This window comes from Medicago sativa, chromosome 2 (assembly GCF_051527215.1).
Source record: "Medicago sativa cultivar Bolivia chromosome 2, Bolivia_mono, whole genome shotgun sequence".
Taxonomy (NCBI): Eukaryota; Viridiplantae; Streptophyta; class Magnoliopsida; order Fabales; family Fabaceae; genus Medicago; species Medicago sativa.
The window spans coordinates 44,587,020-44,603,556 of record NC_140750.1 but is presented as its reverse complement, the minus strand read 5'-3'; positions in this window follow the sequence as shown (position 1 = coordinate 44,603,556).

Genomic DNA, 16,537 nt, shown 5'->3' with positions numbered 1-16,537 from the left:
GGATAGCAAGAGACATGCCACCTACTTATTAATTCACAGTCTTGTCGTACATATACATAAACATATTCATACATGCTTGCTTATTACCTCGGACCCTTGAGTCGATCCGGTTGGCGGTAAACTTATACATTCTTATTCTTAGTGGAGAGATTAACTAATCAATCCATGGCTTAATGTGCTAACTAATCATACATGATCATATGCGAAGAGATTACACTTCGCGTCTTAATTACTTAGGTTCATTCCTATACTTAACATACTTAGGGATTTCATGCTAAACTTGCTAGTTCTCGACTACTATGTCGAGGCTCTAGTTCTTCCCTTCCTTAATGCTCACTACCCGAATAAATCGGCTTAAACTCTCTTGTGCCTTTCTTGATGTACATGTTAAGATCACCATGATTCTTGATTCGAGGTTGCTTGATGTTATGTGCATTGATTAGATGTTGTTTTGGGGTTACAAAGTTATAAAACGATGAAAGAAAAGCATCGGAACGCACCACGGACCCTAGAATGGACCAACAGGCCAAAGCATGCTGGCCCATCCAGAGAGCCACGCTATTAGCGCAGCTGGGGCGTAGCCCTTGCTGAAGAATTTCGCTATTAGCGTATATTTCGCTAATAGCGTGGTTCTTCGGGACTGTGGTACAAATTTTGCTATTTTTGACCCAAAACTCATCCTAATGGTTCCTGCAATGCACCAAAACATCCAGCAACATATATATACATTCTAAAACATCTTTCATAGCCATATTAACATGTACAAAGCAAGATCAAGGCAAGGGGATAAAATCCTAATATTTTCTAATCTTAACATAATTCATGTTTTCTTGCAAAATAAACACATAATCCCAAGGGAGGGTTCTATCTAAGAACTCACCTAACATAATCCTTGCGATTCCTCAAGTTCCAAGCTTTTCCAAGATCAAACCCTAGGCCAAGAATCCTTGTTCAATCCTTTCTCTTTGTTGTTTCTTGTCCTTGAAGCTTCTATGATTCTTGTTTGATCACCTCTTGCATGATTTGGAAAGCCTAGGATTGATTGGAGAGGAAAGGGTGGCGCCATCTTAGAGAGAAGGAGGAGAGAATTCTTTCTCTCAAAACCTAGAGAGAGAAAGAGAAGTGGAAAATGAATAATTTTGGCCCCAAAACACTTATATACTCCCTTGCGAGCAATTACCCAAAATGCCCTTCGCATTAGTCGCGTTTACCTGGCTCTGATACATAAGTCCATACTTGACTGATATCACCTAATATTAGCTTCCCTCGTACTTAACATTTTCGTCATACTCACTTTCCATGAATCTTAGTCCTCTGACACATTTAACAGATAAAACTTCCATTAGCTGACGAACGGGATATTACACCTTTTGTTTTAGTTTGTTTAGATATTGAATTTTTCGTCAAAATATAACCTCTTTCGTATGTTTTGTTTATTTTTTTTATCGATTGTCTTTTGAGTATATAACTTTGGAGTTTTTTTCTTTTTATTTTATTGAGTTATGTCTTCTGTTTGCCGCGAAAAACAGATTTTAGCTTAAATGGTTACATGTTTGATAAATTGGAAGTTTGAACTTGTCCCTCGGTAAATATAAAGTATTGGGATGACCCTTGTCACAAAAACGAGATTTTAGCCTATATGGTTACAAAGTTTGATAAATGGGAAGTTTGAAATTGTCTCTTGATGTCGCTTGATGTGAAACATGATATGTGAACCTATTTGCTTTTGTATTCGGTAAAATGAAAGTATTGGAATGGCCCTTGTCGCGAAAATTTGATTTTGGTATATATGCCTACAAGTTTGATAAATGAGAAGTTTGAACTTGACCATTGATGCGAAACATGAGGCGAAAATGAGATTTTAGCCTATATGGTTAGAAGTTTGATAAAGGTTGAACTTGTCCCTCGATGTCCCTTGATGCAAAATATGATATATGAAACTATTTGGTTTTGTATTCGGTAAAATGAAAGTGTATTGGAATGACCCTTGTCACAAAAATGAGATTTTAGCCTATATGGTTAGAAGTTTGATAAATATGAAGGTTGAATTTGTCCCTCGATGTCCTTTGATGCGTAACATAATATTGAACCTATTTGGTTTTAAATTATGTAAATAGAAAGTAATGAGATGATCCTTGCTGCGAAAACGAAATTTTAGCTAATATCGTTACAAGTTTGATAAATATGAAGGTTGAACCCTCGATGGCCCTTGATGCAAAACATGATATGTGAACCTATTTGGTTTCATATTCGGTAAAATGAAAGTATTGGAATGTTCCTTGTCGCGAAAACGAGATTTTAGCCTATATGGTTAGAAGTTTGATAAATATGAAGGTTGAACTTGTCCCTCTATATCCCTTCATGCGAAACATGATATTTGAACCTATTTTGTTTTAAATTTGGTAAATTGAACACATGCTTTTTCTCTCCTATCATATTGTTTCTCGATGACTCTTGTCGCAAAAATGAGGTTTTAGCATTTATGGTTACAAATATGATAAATGAGAAGGTTAAACTTGTACCTCGACGTCCCTTGATGCGAAATATGATTTTTAAGCTGAGTTTGTTTTGATTTTGCTAAACTGGAAGTATGAAAATGTGGTTCAATGATCCTCAAACCGAAAATGATTTTAGTTTAATATAAATTTGATAAATAGGAAAGTTAATATTTTGTTTCGATGACAGTTGACGCGAAAATGTGATATTTGATTAAATGGGAAGAAATACGAAGCTTCTTTATTGATGGATCAATCGTTAAATATGCAGTTCTCTCAAGGTTAGTCGTGTAACACTTGTAAATTTAATTTCTTTAATCACCACAACATCTCTCTTTATTCATCTTTTTACCATTTGTTTTAGTTTGTTTAGATATTGAATTTTGTCGTCAAAATATAACCTCTTTCGTATGTTTTGTTTATTTTTTTATCGATTGTCTTTTGAGTATATAACTTTGGAGTTTTTTTCTTTTTATTTTATTGAGTTATGTCTTCTGTTTGCCGCGAAAAACAGATTTTAGCTTAAATGGTTACATGTTTGATAAATTGGAAGTTTGAACTTGTCCCTCGGTAAATATAAAGTATTGGGATGACCGTTGTCACAAAAACGAGATTTTAGCCTATATGGTTACAAAGTTTGATAAATGGGAAGTTTGAAATTGTCTCTTGATGTCGCTTGATGTGAAACATGATATGTGAACCTATTTGTTTTTGTATTCGGTGAAATGAAAGTATTGGAATGGCCCTTGTCGCGAAAATTTGATTTTGGTATATATGCCTACAAGTTTGATAAATGAGAAGTTTGAACTTGACCATTGATGCGAAACATGAGGCGAAAATGAGATTTTAGCCTATATGGTTAGAAGTTTGATAAAGGTTGAACTTGTCCCTCGATGTCCCTTGATGCAAAATATGATATATGAAACTATTTGGTTTTGTATTCGGTAAAATGAAAGTGTATTGGAATGACCCTTGTTACAAAAATGAGATTTTAGCCTATATGGTTAGAAGTTTGATAAATATGAAGGTTGAATTTGTCCCTCGATGTCCTTTGATGCGTAACATAATATTGAACCTATTTGGTTTTAAATTATGTAAATAGAAAGTAATGAGATGATCCTTGCTGCGAAAACGAAATTTTAGCTAATATCGTTACAAGTTTGATAAATATGAAGGTTGAACCCTCGATGGCCCTTGATGCAAAACATGATATGTGAACCTATTTGGTTTCATATTCGGTAAAATGAAAGTATTGGAATGTTCCTTGTCGCGAAAACGAGATTTTAGCCTATATGGTTAGAAGTTTGATAAATATGAAGGTTGAACTTGTCCCTCTATATCCCTTCATGCGAAACATGATATTTGAACCTATTTTGTTTTAAATTTGGTAAATTGAATGAAGGTGAGAAAAACACAAGAAGGGGGGTTGAATTGTGTTTTAGAAAAATTCTTCGTTTCTCCTAAAAACTGAACACACTGATCAGAAGCTAAGTGAGACAGCTTCTGAAGTGATAATCAGAATCTAAATGCAGCGGAATAAAACAGAGAGAGAGAAGAAGAACGACACAAAGCAATTATACTGGTTCCTTCCACAATCCGGAAGTAGTCCAGTCCCCCTTGCACTTCCAAGGAGATTTCACTATGAGTAATATCTGATTACAAATGCTCAAGCACACAAGCAAGAGACTTCCAATGCTCAAGCACACAAGCAAGAGACTTCCTTTGCTCAAGAACACAATCAAGAGACTTCCTGCTCAAGCACAACTGCAAGAGACTTCCTAACTAAACAAAATTACACAGAAAATTGTTTAAGGTTGAACACTTGATATACAATCAGAGGTGCTCACAATACAAATCAGATACAGACTCAATGGACTTAAGAATTTCTAAGATATGACTTTGAGACACAGAAATTCTAAGTGAATGCAGAACAATTTCAGCAGAGGTTTGGTACTTGTGAAAATCTTTGTGAGTCTTTCATTCAGCGTTCTTGCATTACCAATTCTCTAGGTCTTCACTCCTTTATATAGAGGTGTGAAAGAGACGTTGTGAAATTGCCAGCACACCAAAGAGTCGTTGTTGAAGCTTGATCTTTCACCAATGATCTTTTGCCTGATTTGGTTGTTGTCCTATGAAGAACAAATTTGAAATCCATTCCTTATCCAAAGGAACATCTATGCAGGCGAGACCGTATTCTGGAGCTGTTTTCTTGTCTTGAGGTGCAGACACAAAACAGAGTAGTGGAGAACGTGGTTGTACAATTCGTACAAAGTACAATGTCAACGCTTTTGTCCAAATTGCAAACACATGCCTTTAAACACCTTTGAAATGACCGTTGCAAACTCCACTAATCCTTTGTTTGTGTTTTCGAATCCAATAGACAGCTTTTGCATTGATGATTCTTCAATTCTTGATTCTTTGCAAATCCAGTTGATATTCAGCTTCTGGTGAAATGGCTTCTGATGAGGCAGCTTCTGATGATGCAGCTTCTGATGATATGACTTCTGCAGCTTCTGATGACCCAGCTTCTGATGATGTGGCTTCTGGACCTCTTGTCTTCAGAAGCACTATTCTTCAGGAGCAGCTTACTTCAGGAGCGCTATTTCTTCAGGAGCGCTTTTTCTCTTTAGTAGCAAGTTGCCTTCAGGAGCGTCCAAGCTTCAAATTTTTGTTGTTTCCATAGCTCTTTATTTGCTCATTCAGAACCAATGATGTTGTAACTTTATAATTATGGTCCTGTACACTTGAACAAATATTAGCTAATCCAATTTACAATTTTTAATACCTTGTTATCATCAAAACTCTTTAAGGTTTATTGTTAAACACATTTTGTTCCAACAATCTCCCCCTTTTTGATGATGACAAACAAAAGTATTTAAAATTGATCAATTGTTGTTAATCTAATTAACAAGTTGACTTTGGGGTTCTGAGGTTTGTAAGCTCAGAATCTGAGGTTTGTAAGCTCAAACTCCCCCTGAGTCTGATAGTCTTTAAGGTGAGGTTTGTAAGCTTCCCCTAAGTTCTATCCAGGTTAATTAAATTCATTTTGCGCGCAATAATTATTATCAGAGCTTAAAAGCAAAATTGAATCATTGAAAGAATTAACTTATAGATAAGAAGAATGGTTCAATTAACTTTACTTGAATTTTGATACTCCTTCGTTCATTCATAGCTTATACCAATAAGGTAAAAAGATAGAAGTTTTTCAAAAATTTCAAATGCCATTAATGGGGCTCAGAGCCTTTAAATACTTGTCACATATACTCCCCCTTTTGTCATTATCAAAAAATTAAAATAAATCTAAGCACAAAAGACAAAAAGATATGAGAAAAACTCAAACGTGAGAGAGTATACTAAGCAATGAACTAAATAAATCAGAGCAAAAAATCATGTATATTCAATTGTCAGAAGCAGCTAAACAGTCAGAATCAGTAAGCATTCAGAAGCAAAAGAAATAAGACAAGATGATTTCAGAAGCAAGGACTAAGAAAATAAAACAAACAACAAACAAAGAAAAACACAAGGGTGTGCAACTAAGGGTTGGTTTGTTGTTGTTTCTTCATCTCTTCCATTTCTTCAATCTTCTTCTTCAACAATTCTTCAAGTTGTTGTTGCCTCTGAAGAAGAGCTTGTTCCCTTTCTTTAGCTTCTTGCTGCTGCTGTGCCATCTGTTTCTTCAGAAGCTTACACAGCCTTGCTTCTCTGGTCAAGTAATCCGTTTCAAAGAAGAAAGGCTGGTTTGCCAAGAGCAGTGTAGAGCTTATTACTCTCAGACTCTGATTCACATGCTCCATTACCCTTCTGAATGAAGCTTGCTTGACTCTGATGCATTTGGCCTTGATCTCTTCAATAAGCTCAGCTGCCCTGTTCTGAAGTGATGCCCAGGAGTCTTCATATGCACCTGTGAGATCAATCGTCCTTCTTTGATCCACCAGATTGTGCATCTGACTCAAGATTGTCAGAAACTCAGAATCGATATATCCAGATTCCAGGATGTTTGTGGGTGGATGTTCAAGGATTTCAAGATCAGAATCACTGATTTCTAAATCTTGAATAGGGTTAGGAACTGGAATGGTAAGGTGTGTTTGTGTGTTAGAAGATGAGGGCTGGTCAGAATCAATGTGTGTGGTGGAGGTTGAGGCTTGAACATTGACTAGAGAGATGTCAACATCCATGGGAGTTGGTTCAGGAGAGTGTTCAGGTAAAGGTTGAAATTCAGTTTCAGATGGTGGTTGTTGTGGTGAAGTTGTTGTTTGAGTGTTGAGTTGGGGGTCAGTGATGGCTATTGGTGATTGTGGGGGTGTTGTGGGTTTTTGTGGTTCAGGTGTTTGTTGATGAGGGTTTTCTGAAACAACATTTTCAGAAGCAGCTGCTTCTGGAGTTGTTTCAGAGGCTTTTTCTGAGGTGGACTCAACATTTTCAGGAGGAATCATGTTGAGAGGTTGAATGTTAAGAGGTTGAGGGTGAAGGCGAAAAATAGTGTCAATGACTCTTTCTCTCTGCTCAGCCAGTTCAGCCAACTTCTCAATAATTATGTGACCAACTGGTTCATAAGTAGTTGACTGAGAGGGCTTATCGTTGGTTTTGGATGATGTTGATTGGCTTTTTACTGGTTTTCGAAACAGTTGAGCTAAGGGTATATCATCATCAGAATCATCAGAATCTGATAATGATGCGGATGCGGAATCTGAAGATATATTAATTACCTTTTCTGGTTCAGGATCAGAATCCTCTTTAGCAGATTCACTGGACACCTGCAACAGTTGCTTGGCTTCTGAAACTACAGACTCTCGTAGCTCAGCAGCAATTTCCAGAACTTTTTCAGCGGCTGCTTTCTTCTCTTGTAACTCTTTTAACTTCAAATCAGAAGCAGCTTGAGCTCTTAAGGTGATATGAGGAAAATCCTTGGTTCTCCTCAAGGCTGGCTTTCTCTTCCTCTTTGGTATAGCAGGTTGATCAAGAGAAATGTCAACACCCATGATCATCCTGGAGTCCATGTCTTCAATGGCTTCTTCAATAGAAGGTACTGATGAACTACCAATTTTGAGCTTGTCAGCAGCAACTTTTGCCTTTTTAGTAGGTTGTTCAACCTCTAGATATTGCTCTGCAGTCATCTTCCTTTTTGACTTTCTGCCTCTGGCTCGTGGCAGAGCACCACCATACATTTCCTCTGGAATATCTTCCAATCTGATTCTCTCATTGGTTGCCTCAAAATGTTCCTTGATATAGTACATCTGCACTTCAATGGGATCCTTCTTGCAGATGGGTGGAAAGTCCTTCATAAGATCAGACTTAACAAATGATTCACTTAAATCAGTTTGAAGTTTGGTGACTTCACTGATTAGCTTCATATTCAAGAGAGTATGAGCATTAATGAATTTTCCAGTTTTTGTGTCAAGTAGCTGATCTGTGAAGCCTTGAGATTGACTGAGACTGTCCAAGATACCTCCTTGATAGAATATCTCTGAGAGGAGTCTTCCATAAGGAACCCAGGGTTTATCCAGTAGCTGACTCTGCTTCAAACACTCTACCAAGTACTTGAACACGTATTTGGGCACATTCACCTTTTCCTTCTTGATGAAGTGCTGGAGAAGGACCTTCTGAGCTAGATTTGGTTTCACACAGTCACCACTTGGAAACAGGGTCTCATTCTGAATCTTCAGAAGCATCTTGGTTTCCATGCTCAATTCAGCATATTTCTTCTCCTTCTCAGAATTGTAAATCACCAAGTTGGCTTGCTTTTTCCAAATGCGTTTTTCAGCAGCATCTGAAAGATCAATTCCAGAGTAGTATCCAGAGGCTGCAGCCTTGAGAACATACTCTATGTGCCATTGTGCAATTCTTATTGGAATACCACAGATGCTGGATCTGATTTCATCTTCAACAAATGGCGCAAGACCCATTTCTTCTCTTGTTTTCCCTTCTAATTCAGGATACATTAGCACCATTTGACTTTCCTCAGATAAGGATGCCGCTTTGTTGTAAAATTTTGCTCTTACCCAGAAGTGTCTAACCAGAGCTTCATATGTTGGTCCATTCAACATTCTGAAATAATCCATGAGTCCTTGCTCTTCATAGTAGCTTCTGATAGAACACCTGTGAAAATTCAGGGAATCAAAGTCCACTGGATTCTCTATCTGAACTTGCAAATCCCATTCTTCCAATTTCATGCTTCTTCCTCTGTAGTCATATTCAGGAACCATTCTTGAAGTAGATACTGAATCTTTTCGTTGCGAGCTTGATGATGCCATTTGATGATTGACGAAGATTTGAAGAAGATGAAGATTTTTAGGGTTCTAAGGTTGAGAGAATGCGCTTACTTCGCAAGAGGTTTGAGAGCAAATGTGTTTGTTGTGAGTGAGTAGTGTGTGAATTGACAAAGTGTTAAAAGTAAAACGATTGCAATTCAAAAGAGACAAACAAACATAACATTAATGACAAAATTGGGGGCGCGTGAAAAGTACTTTCAAAGCTTTTAAATCATCATTGCCCTTTTAGTTATACACCAACACATACAGGCCACGTAAGAAGTTCACAGAGTAACTACCAAGTTAGTGGGCCAGAAGTTACTTTAACAAGTAACTCCCAACGTTTCCACTAATTCAACTATTCAGAAGCAACAAATCCAGCTTCTGGACTTCAGATGCTGATGTCATCATCAGAAGCGAGTTTTCCTCAGAACCTCAATAAAGAGCTTCTGATGGACTACCGCTTCTGAACTAACTTCAGAACCTAAAATCCTATTCAGGAGCAAGCAAACATTTAATCAGACACGAAGTGCATGTTCAAATTTTTCTTTATAAAATCAAATCTTTCAACAGTTAAAGGCTTAGTAAATATATCAGCCCATTGATTTTCAGTATCAATGAATTGTATATCTAAAATTCCTTTTTGAACATAATCTCTGATAAAGTGGTGTTTGATTTCAATGTGCTTAGCTCTTGAATGCAAAATTGGATTTTTAGACAAACAAATAGCAGCAGTATTATCACAATAAATGGGAATACTGTTAGCAGTTATCTGATAATCTTCCAACTGATGTTTCATCCAAAGTAGTTGTGTACAACAACTTGCAGCTGAAATGTATTCTGCTTCTGCTGTAGACATAGCAATAGTTGTTTGTCTTTTGCTAGCCCAGGATATAAGATTATCACCCAGAAATTGACAATTGCCACTGGTTGATTTTCTTTCAATCCTATCACCAGCATAATCAGCATCACAGAATCCAATTAGCTTATAATCTAAGGATTTCCTATAAAGGAGTCCAAGATTAGTTGTTCCCTTCAAATACCTGAAGATTCTCTTGACAGCAGTCATATGAGATTCTCTAGGATCTGATTGGAATCTTGCACACAAGCATACACTGAATAAAATATCTGGCCTAGATGCAGTGAGGTATAACAAAGAACCAATCATACCTCTATACAGCTTCTGATCTACTTTAGCTCCTTCATCTTCTTTGCTCAGGTTGCACGTAGGATGCATTGGAGTGTTCATCACTTTACAATCTTCAAGTTTGAACTTCTTCAGAAGCTCCTTTCTGTACTTTGATTGATGAACATAGACTCCATCTTTGCATTGATTGATTTGAATGCCAAGGAAGAACTTCAGCTCTCCCATCATGCTCATTTCAAATTCATCCTGCATTAACTCAGAAAATTCCTTGCAAAGAGATGCACTAGTAGAACCAAATATTATATCATCAACATATATTTGCACAACAAGAATATCTTTCCCAAGGGTCCTTCTGAAGAGTGTAGTGTCAACCTGTCCTCTCTTAAAATCATTTTTGATTAAGAAATTACTTAGTCTATCATACCAAGCTCTGGGAGCTTGTTTCAAGCCATATAGTGATTTCTTCAGTTTAAAAACATGGTCAGGATATTTAATATCCTCAAATCCAGGAGGTTGCTTAACATACACTTCTTCTTCTATGACACCATTGAGAAATGCACTCTTGACATCCATCTGATATAATATTATGCCATGATTAACTGCATAGGAAAGAAGTAACCTGATTGCTTCCAATCTTGCAACTGGAGCAAACGTTTCAGTGTAATCAATGCCTTCTTGTTGACTATACCCTTGTGCAACAAGCCTTGCTTTGTTTCTTGTTACTTCACCTTGCTCATTCAGCTTGTTTCTGAATACCCATTTTGTTCCAATAATGTTCTTGTGCTGAGGTTTGGGTACCAGATCCCACACATCATTTCTTTGAAATTGATTCAACTCTTCTTGCATAGCTAGGATCCATCCATCATCTGAAAGTGCTTCATCAACTGTTGTAGGTTCAATCATTGAGATTAGTCCAATCATTGACTCTTCTTGTCTGAAATGTGATCTTGTTCTTCTTGGACTATCTTTGTTTCCAATGATTAGCTCCTCAGGATGTGAAGACTTGTGTTTGAATGTGTTTCTGGGAGGATCTTCTTGATGTGAGCCATCTTGTGCTTCATCAGAAGCAGTTTCATTTTGCGCTTCTGATGTGGGTTCAGCTTCTGGACTATCTTCAGACTCAGCTATCTGATCAGGTTCTGGAGTAGCTTCAGGAACCTGTATCTCTGCAAAACTTTCACCTTGCTTTGAAGTTTTATCTTCAAGCTCCTTGTCATCAAATTTAACGTGCATAGATTCTTCAACACAGAGTGTTTCTGAATTATACACTCTGTATGCCTTTGACCTTTCAGAGTAACCTAAAAAGATTCCTCTTTGGGCCTTGGCATCAAATTTCTTTAGGTAGAGCTTGTTGTTCAGAATGTAACAAGTACATCCAAATTGATGAAAGTAAGAGATATTGGGTTTTCTTCCTTTAAAGAGTTCATATGCTGTTTTCTCCAAAATAGGTCTAATATAGATCCTGTTTTGAACATAGCATGCTGTATTCACTGCTTCTGCCCAAAAATGTTTTGGTAAATTGTTTTCATGAATCATGGTTCTGGCCATTTCTTGTAAAGTTCTATTCTTTCTCTCTACAACTCCATTTTGTTGTGGTGTTCTAGGAGAAGAGAATTCATGGAAAATTCCATGTTTTTCACAAAAAGCTTCAAATGGCTCATTTTCAAATTCTCCACCATGATCACTTCTGACTTTCAAAATTTTTGATTCTTTTTCAGATTGAATTTTAGTGCAGAAGCTACTGAATACATCACACGCAACATCTTTACTCTTTATGAATTTCACCCAAGTCCATCTGCTGTAATCATCAACAATGACTAATCCATATCTACTTCCATATAAGGATGCAGTACTCACTGGTCCAAATAAATCAATATGGAGTAATTCTAAAGGTCTTGAGGTTGAGACAATGTCTTTGGTTTTAAAAGATGATTTCACAATTTTCCCTCTCTGACATGCACCACAAAGTGCATCTGAATGATAGTCAATGTCTGGTAGCCCTTTCACAAGTTGTAACTTACTAAGCTTAGAGATTAACCTCCAGTTAGCATGTCCCAACCTTCTGTGCCACATCCATTTCTTATCATTCACTGATAGTAGGCAAATCACCTTCTGATCAGCCAGTTCAGAAAAATTGATTTTATAGACATTGTCAACTCTCTTTCCCTTGAACACAATGGATTTGTCTTCCTTGTTGATTACTGTACAGTTGGGTTTTTCAAAAAGCACATCATAACCATTATCACAAAATTGACTAATGCTCAAAAGGTTATGTTCAAGACCATCTACCAACCATACATTATTAATTGAGGTAGAGGAATTACCAATAGTTCCTGTACCTATGATCCTGCCTGACTGGTTGCCTCCAAATTTCACATTTCCTCCCTCTTTCATTGTTAGGCTGAGGAACATGGACTTGTCTCCTGTCATGTGTCTTGAGCAACCGCTGTCTAGGTACCATGATCTTTGCTTTGGCACTGCTCTTAGACATACCTGCATCATTGACATTTTTAGATTTAGGTACCCATTGTTCTATGGGTCCTGGAAGGTTAGTACTTAAGGCTTTACTCTTCACTTCTTGTACCTTGTGCTGTGAGTTGGGTTGCTTCTGATTAGCCATCACCTTAGGTTTTGGTACTTCAGAAGCAGTAACTGTCTTCTTCTGAAACTTAGACTTCAGAACCCCAGATTTTGGTTTCACCAGACTCTGAGGAATAGGTTCTGATCTTTTCAGGATCCTAACCTTTGAAGTTTTGGAATCAGATTTGATCATAGCCTTTGACTTAGAGTTCTTTGGCTTTGAAGTAATCTTAGCCTTAGAACTAGAAGCTTCAGGTTCTGATTGAACAACAGTTTCCAACTCAGCCCCTTCTGGTACAAAGAATGTTTTCAGACCTTCCTTGATGCATTCACAACAAGACTTTAGATTGGTTTTCTCCAGTTTCACTTCTGGAAAACCAATTCCTCTGCCATTGTTCTTGTAAATGCTATAAATCATAGAAGCCACTCTGCTTCTGTCAATGCCAGATATAATGAAGTCTTCAAGAGCAATTTCATGATTACTTAAAGGTTTTTCATTACACTTTTCTTGTAGCTTCTGACATAAGAACCTGAGCTGGTCTTCATATGTTTTACACATGAAGTCAAAGCCCCTAAGTCCCTGTTCAGAAGCTTTCAGATCCAATAGAGTTGATTTTTGCTGTTGTACCAAATCAGCATATTTTTCTTTTAAATCCTTCAACTCATTGGTTCTTACTTCAAAATGTGTAAGAAGTTCTTTAAGTGACTCAACAAGTTCATCTCTGGGAATTTTGGAATATACCTCATTTTCATCTTCTGAGTCTGAATCTGATCCAGCTTCTGAAGTTGCTGTTGCTACCAACCCAACAGCTACCTTTGCATCTTCATCAGCTTCCTCTTTATCAGATCCAGATTCACTACCCAAATCATCCCAGGTTGCCATTAAACTCTGCTTAATCTGCTTCTTGAATTTGCTTGGTTTGAAGGTAGACCTCTTTGACTTGTCCTTTGACTTTTCTCTTTGAAGATCAGGGCATTCAGCAATGAAGTGACCTGGCTTCTTACAGTTGAAGCATCCCTTCTGATCTTCTTTCCTTGAGCTTCTGGAGTTACCCCTTCTGGAGAGAAACTTTCTGTTCTTCTTGGCCAGATATTGAAGTCTGTTTGAGAGCATGGCCATTTCAGCAGCATCTGGTTCAGAGTCTGAACTTGACTGTTCTTCCTCTTCAGATTCAACCACTTTGAGAGCTTTTGATGACTTGCCTTTGGATGGAAGAGCTATTGATTTACTCTTCTTAGTAGACTCATGTTCATTAAGACTTAACTCATGAACTTTGAGAGAACTAACAAGATCTTCGACACTTAAAGTGTTTAAATCTTTAGCTTCCTCAATGGCAGTCACTTTTGGTCTCCATCTGGCAGGTAAGCTTCTGAGTATCTTGCTTACATGATCAGAAGCAACATAGCTCTTCTTTAGAATCTGTAGACCAGAAACTAAGGTTTGAAACCTTGAGTACATCTCCTCAATAGTTTCATCATCCTTCATTTTGAATAACTCATACTGATGTACAAGCAGGAGAGCCTTTGCTTCTTTGACCTTCTTGCTCCCTTCATAATTTGAACAGAGAGAAGCAAACATAGCTTTAGCAGTGGATTTGTCACTCATCTTCATGTATTCTGCTTTGGGTATGGCAGTGACAAGAGCTCCTCTGATAATATGATGCTTCTTGTAAAGTTTCCTCAGTTCTGGAGTATGTTTCTTTCTATCCACAGCAGCTCCTTCTTCATCAAGGACTAAGCCACCAACGCCGTCTTCCAGAATATCCCACAATTCTTCATCTAGGCTCATGATGTAACTGTAAAAATTGGTCTTCCACCAAGAGAACTCTTCAGCATCTCCATTGAACTTTGGAACTTTTCCAACACTGGTTTTCTTACTATCACTATAATCATGTGAGACATTTTTATAGCTAGTATCACCATCAGGAGGAGGAGTAGTCATGTTTTTCTCAGATCTTTGACTGTTGCACGGTTAAGTGATACACAACAGACCAAGGCTCTAGATACCAATTGAAGGTGAGAAAAACACAAGAAGGGGGGTTGAATTGTGTTTTAGAAAAATTCTTCGTTTCTCCTAAAAACTGAACACACTGATCAGAAGCTAAGTGAGACAGCTTCTGAAGTGATAATCAGAATCTAAATGCAGCGGAATAAAACAGAGAGAGAGAAGAAGAACGACACAAAGCAATTATACTGGTTCCTTCCACAATCCGGAAGTAGTCCAGTCCCCCTTGCACTTCCAAGGAGATTTCACTATGAGTAATATCTGATTACAAATGCTCAAGCACACAAGCAAGAGACTTCCAATGCTCAAGCACACAAGCAAGAGACTTCCTTTGCTCAAGAACACAATCAAGAGACTTCCTGCTCAAGCACAACTGCAAGAGACTTCCTAACTAAACAAAATTACACAGAAAATTGTTTAAGGTTGAACACTTGATATACAATCAGAGGTGCTCACAATACAAATCAGATACAGACTCAATGGACTTAAGAATTTCTAAGATATGACTTTGAGACACAGAAATTCTAAGTGAATGCAGAACAATTTCAGCAGAGGTTTGGTACTTGTGAAAATCTTTGTGAGTCTTTCGTTCAGCGTTCTTGCATTACCAATTCTCTAGGTCTTCACTCCTTTATATAGAGGTGTGAAAGAGACGTTGTGAAATTGCCAGCACACCAAAGAGTCGTTGTTGAAGCTTGATCTTTCACCAATGATCTTTTGCCTGATTTGGTTGTTGTCCTATGAAGAACAAATTTGAAATCCATTCCTTATCCAAAGGAACATCTATGCAGGCGAGACCGTATTCTGGAGCTGTTTTCTTGTCTTGAGGTGCAGACACAAAACAGAGTAGTGGAGAACGTGGTTGTACAATTCGTACAAAGTACAATGTCAACGCTTTTGTCCAAATTGCAAACACATGCCTTTAAACACCTTTGAAATGACCGTTGCAAACTCCACTAATCCTTTGTTTGTGTTTTCGAATCCAATAGACAGCTTGTGCATTGATGATTCTTCAATTCTTGATTCTTTGCAAATCCAGTTGATATTCAGCTTCTGGTGAAATGGCTTCTGATGAGGCAGCTTCTGATGATGCAGCTTCTGATGATATGACTTCTGCAGCTTCTGATGACGCAGCTTCTGATGATGTGGCTTCTGGACCTCTTGTCTTCAGAAGCACTATTCTTCAGGAGCAGCTTACTTCAGGAGCGCTATTTCTTCAGGAGCGCTTTTTCTCTTTAGTAGCAAGTTGCCTTCAGGAGCGTCCAAGCTTCAAATTTTTGTTGTTTCCATAGCTCTTTATTTGCTCATTCAGAACCAATGATGTTGTAACTTTATAATTATGGTCCTGTACACTTGAACAAATATTAGCTAATCCAATTTACAATTTTTAATACCTTGTTATCATCAAAACTCTTTAAGGTTTATTGTTAAACACATTTTGTTCCAACATTGAACACATGCTTTTTCTCTCCTATCATATTGTTTCTCGATGACTCTTGTCGCAAAAATGAGGTTTTAGCATTTATGGTTACAAATATGATAAATGAGAAGGTTAAACTTGTACCTCGATGTCCCTTGATGCGAAATATGATTTTTAAGCTGAGTTTGTTTTGATTTTGCTAAACTGGAAGTATGAAAATGTGGTTCAATGATCCTCAAACCGAAAATGATTTTAGTTTAATATAAATTTGATAAATAGGAAAGTTAATATTTTGTTTCGATGACAGTTGACGCGAAAATGTGATATTTGATTAAATGGGAAGAAATACGAAGCTTCTTTATTGATGGATCAATCGTTAAATATGCAGTTCTCTCAAGGTTAGTCGTGTAACACTTGTAAATTTAATTTCTTTAATCACCACAACATCTCTCTTTATTCATCTTTTTACCATTTGTTTTAGTTTGTTTAGATATTGAATTTTGTCGTCAAAATATAACCTCTTTCGTATGTTTTGTTTATTTTTTTATCGATTGTCTTTTGAGTATATAACTTTGGAGTTTTTTTCTTTTTATTTTATTGAGTTATGTCTTCTGTTTGCCGCGAAAAACAGGTTTTAGCTTA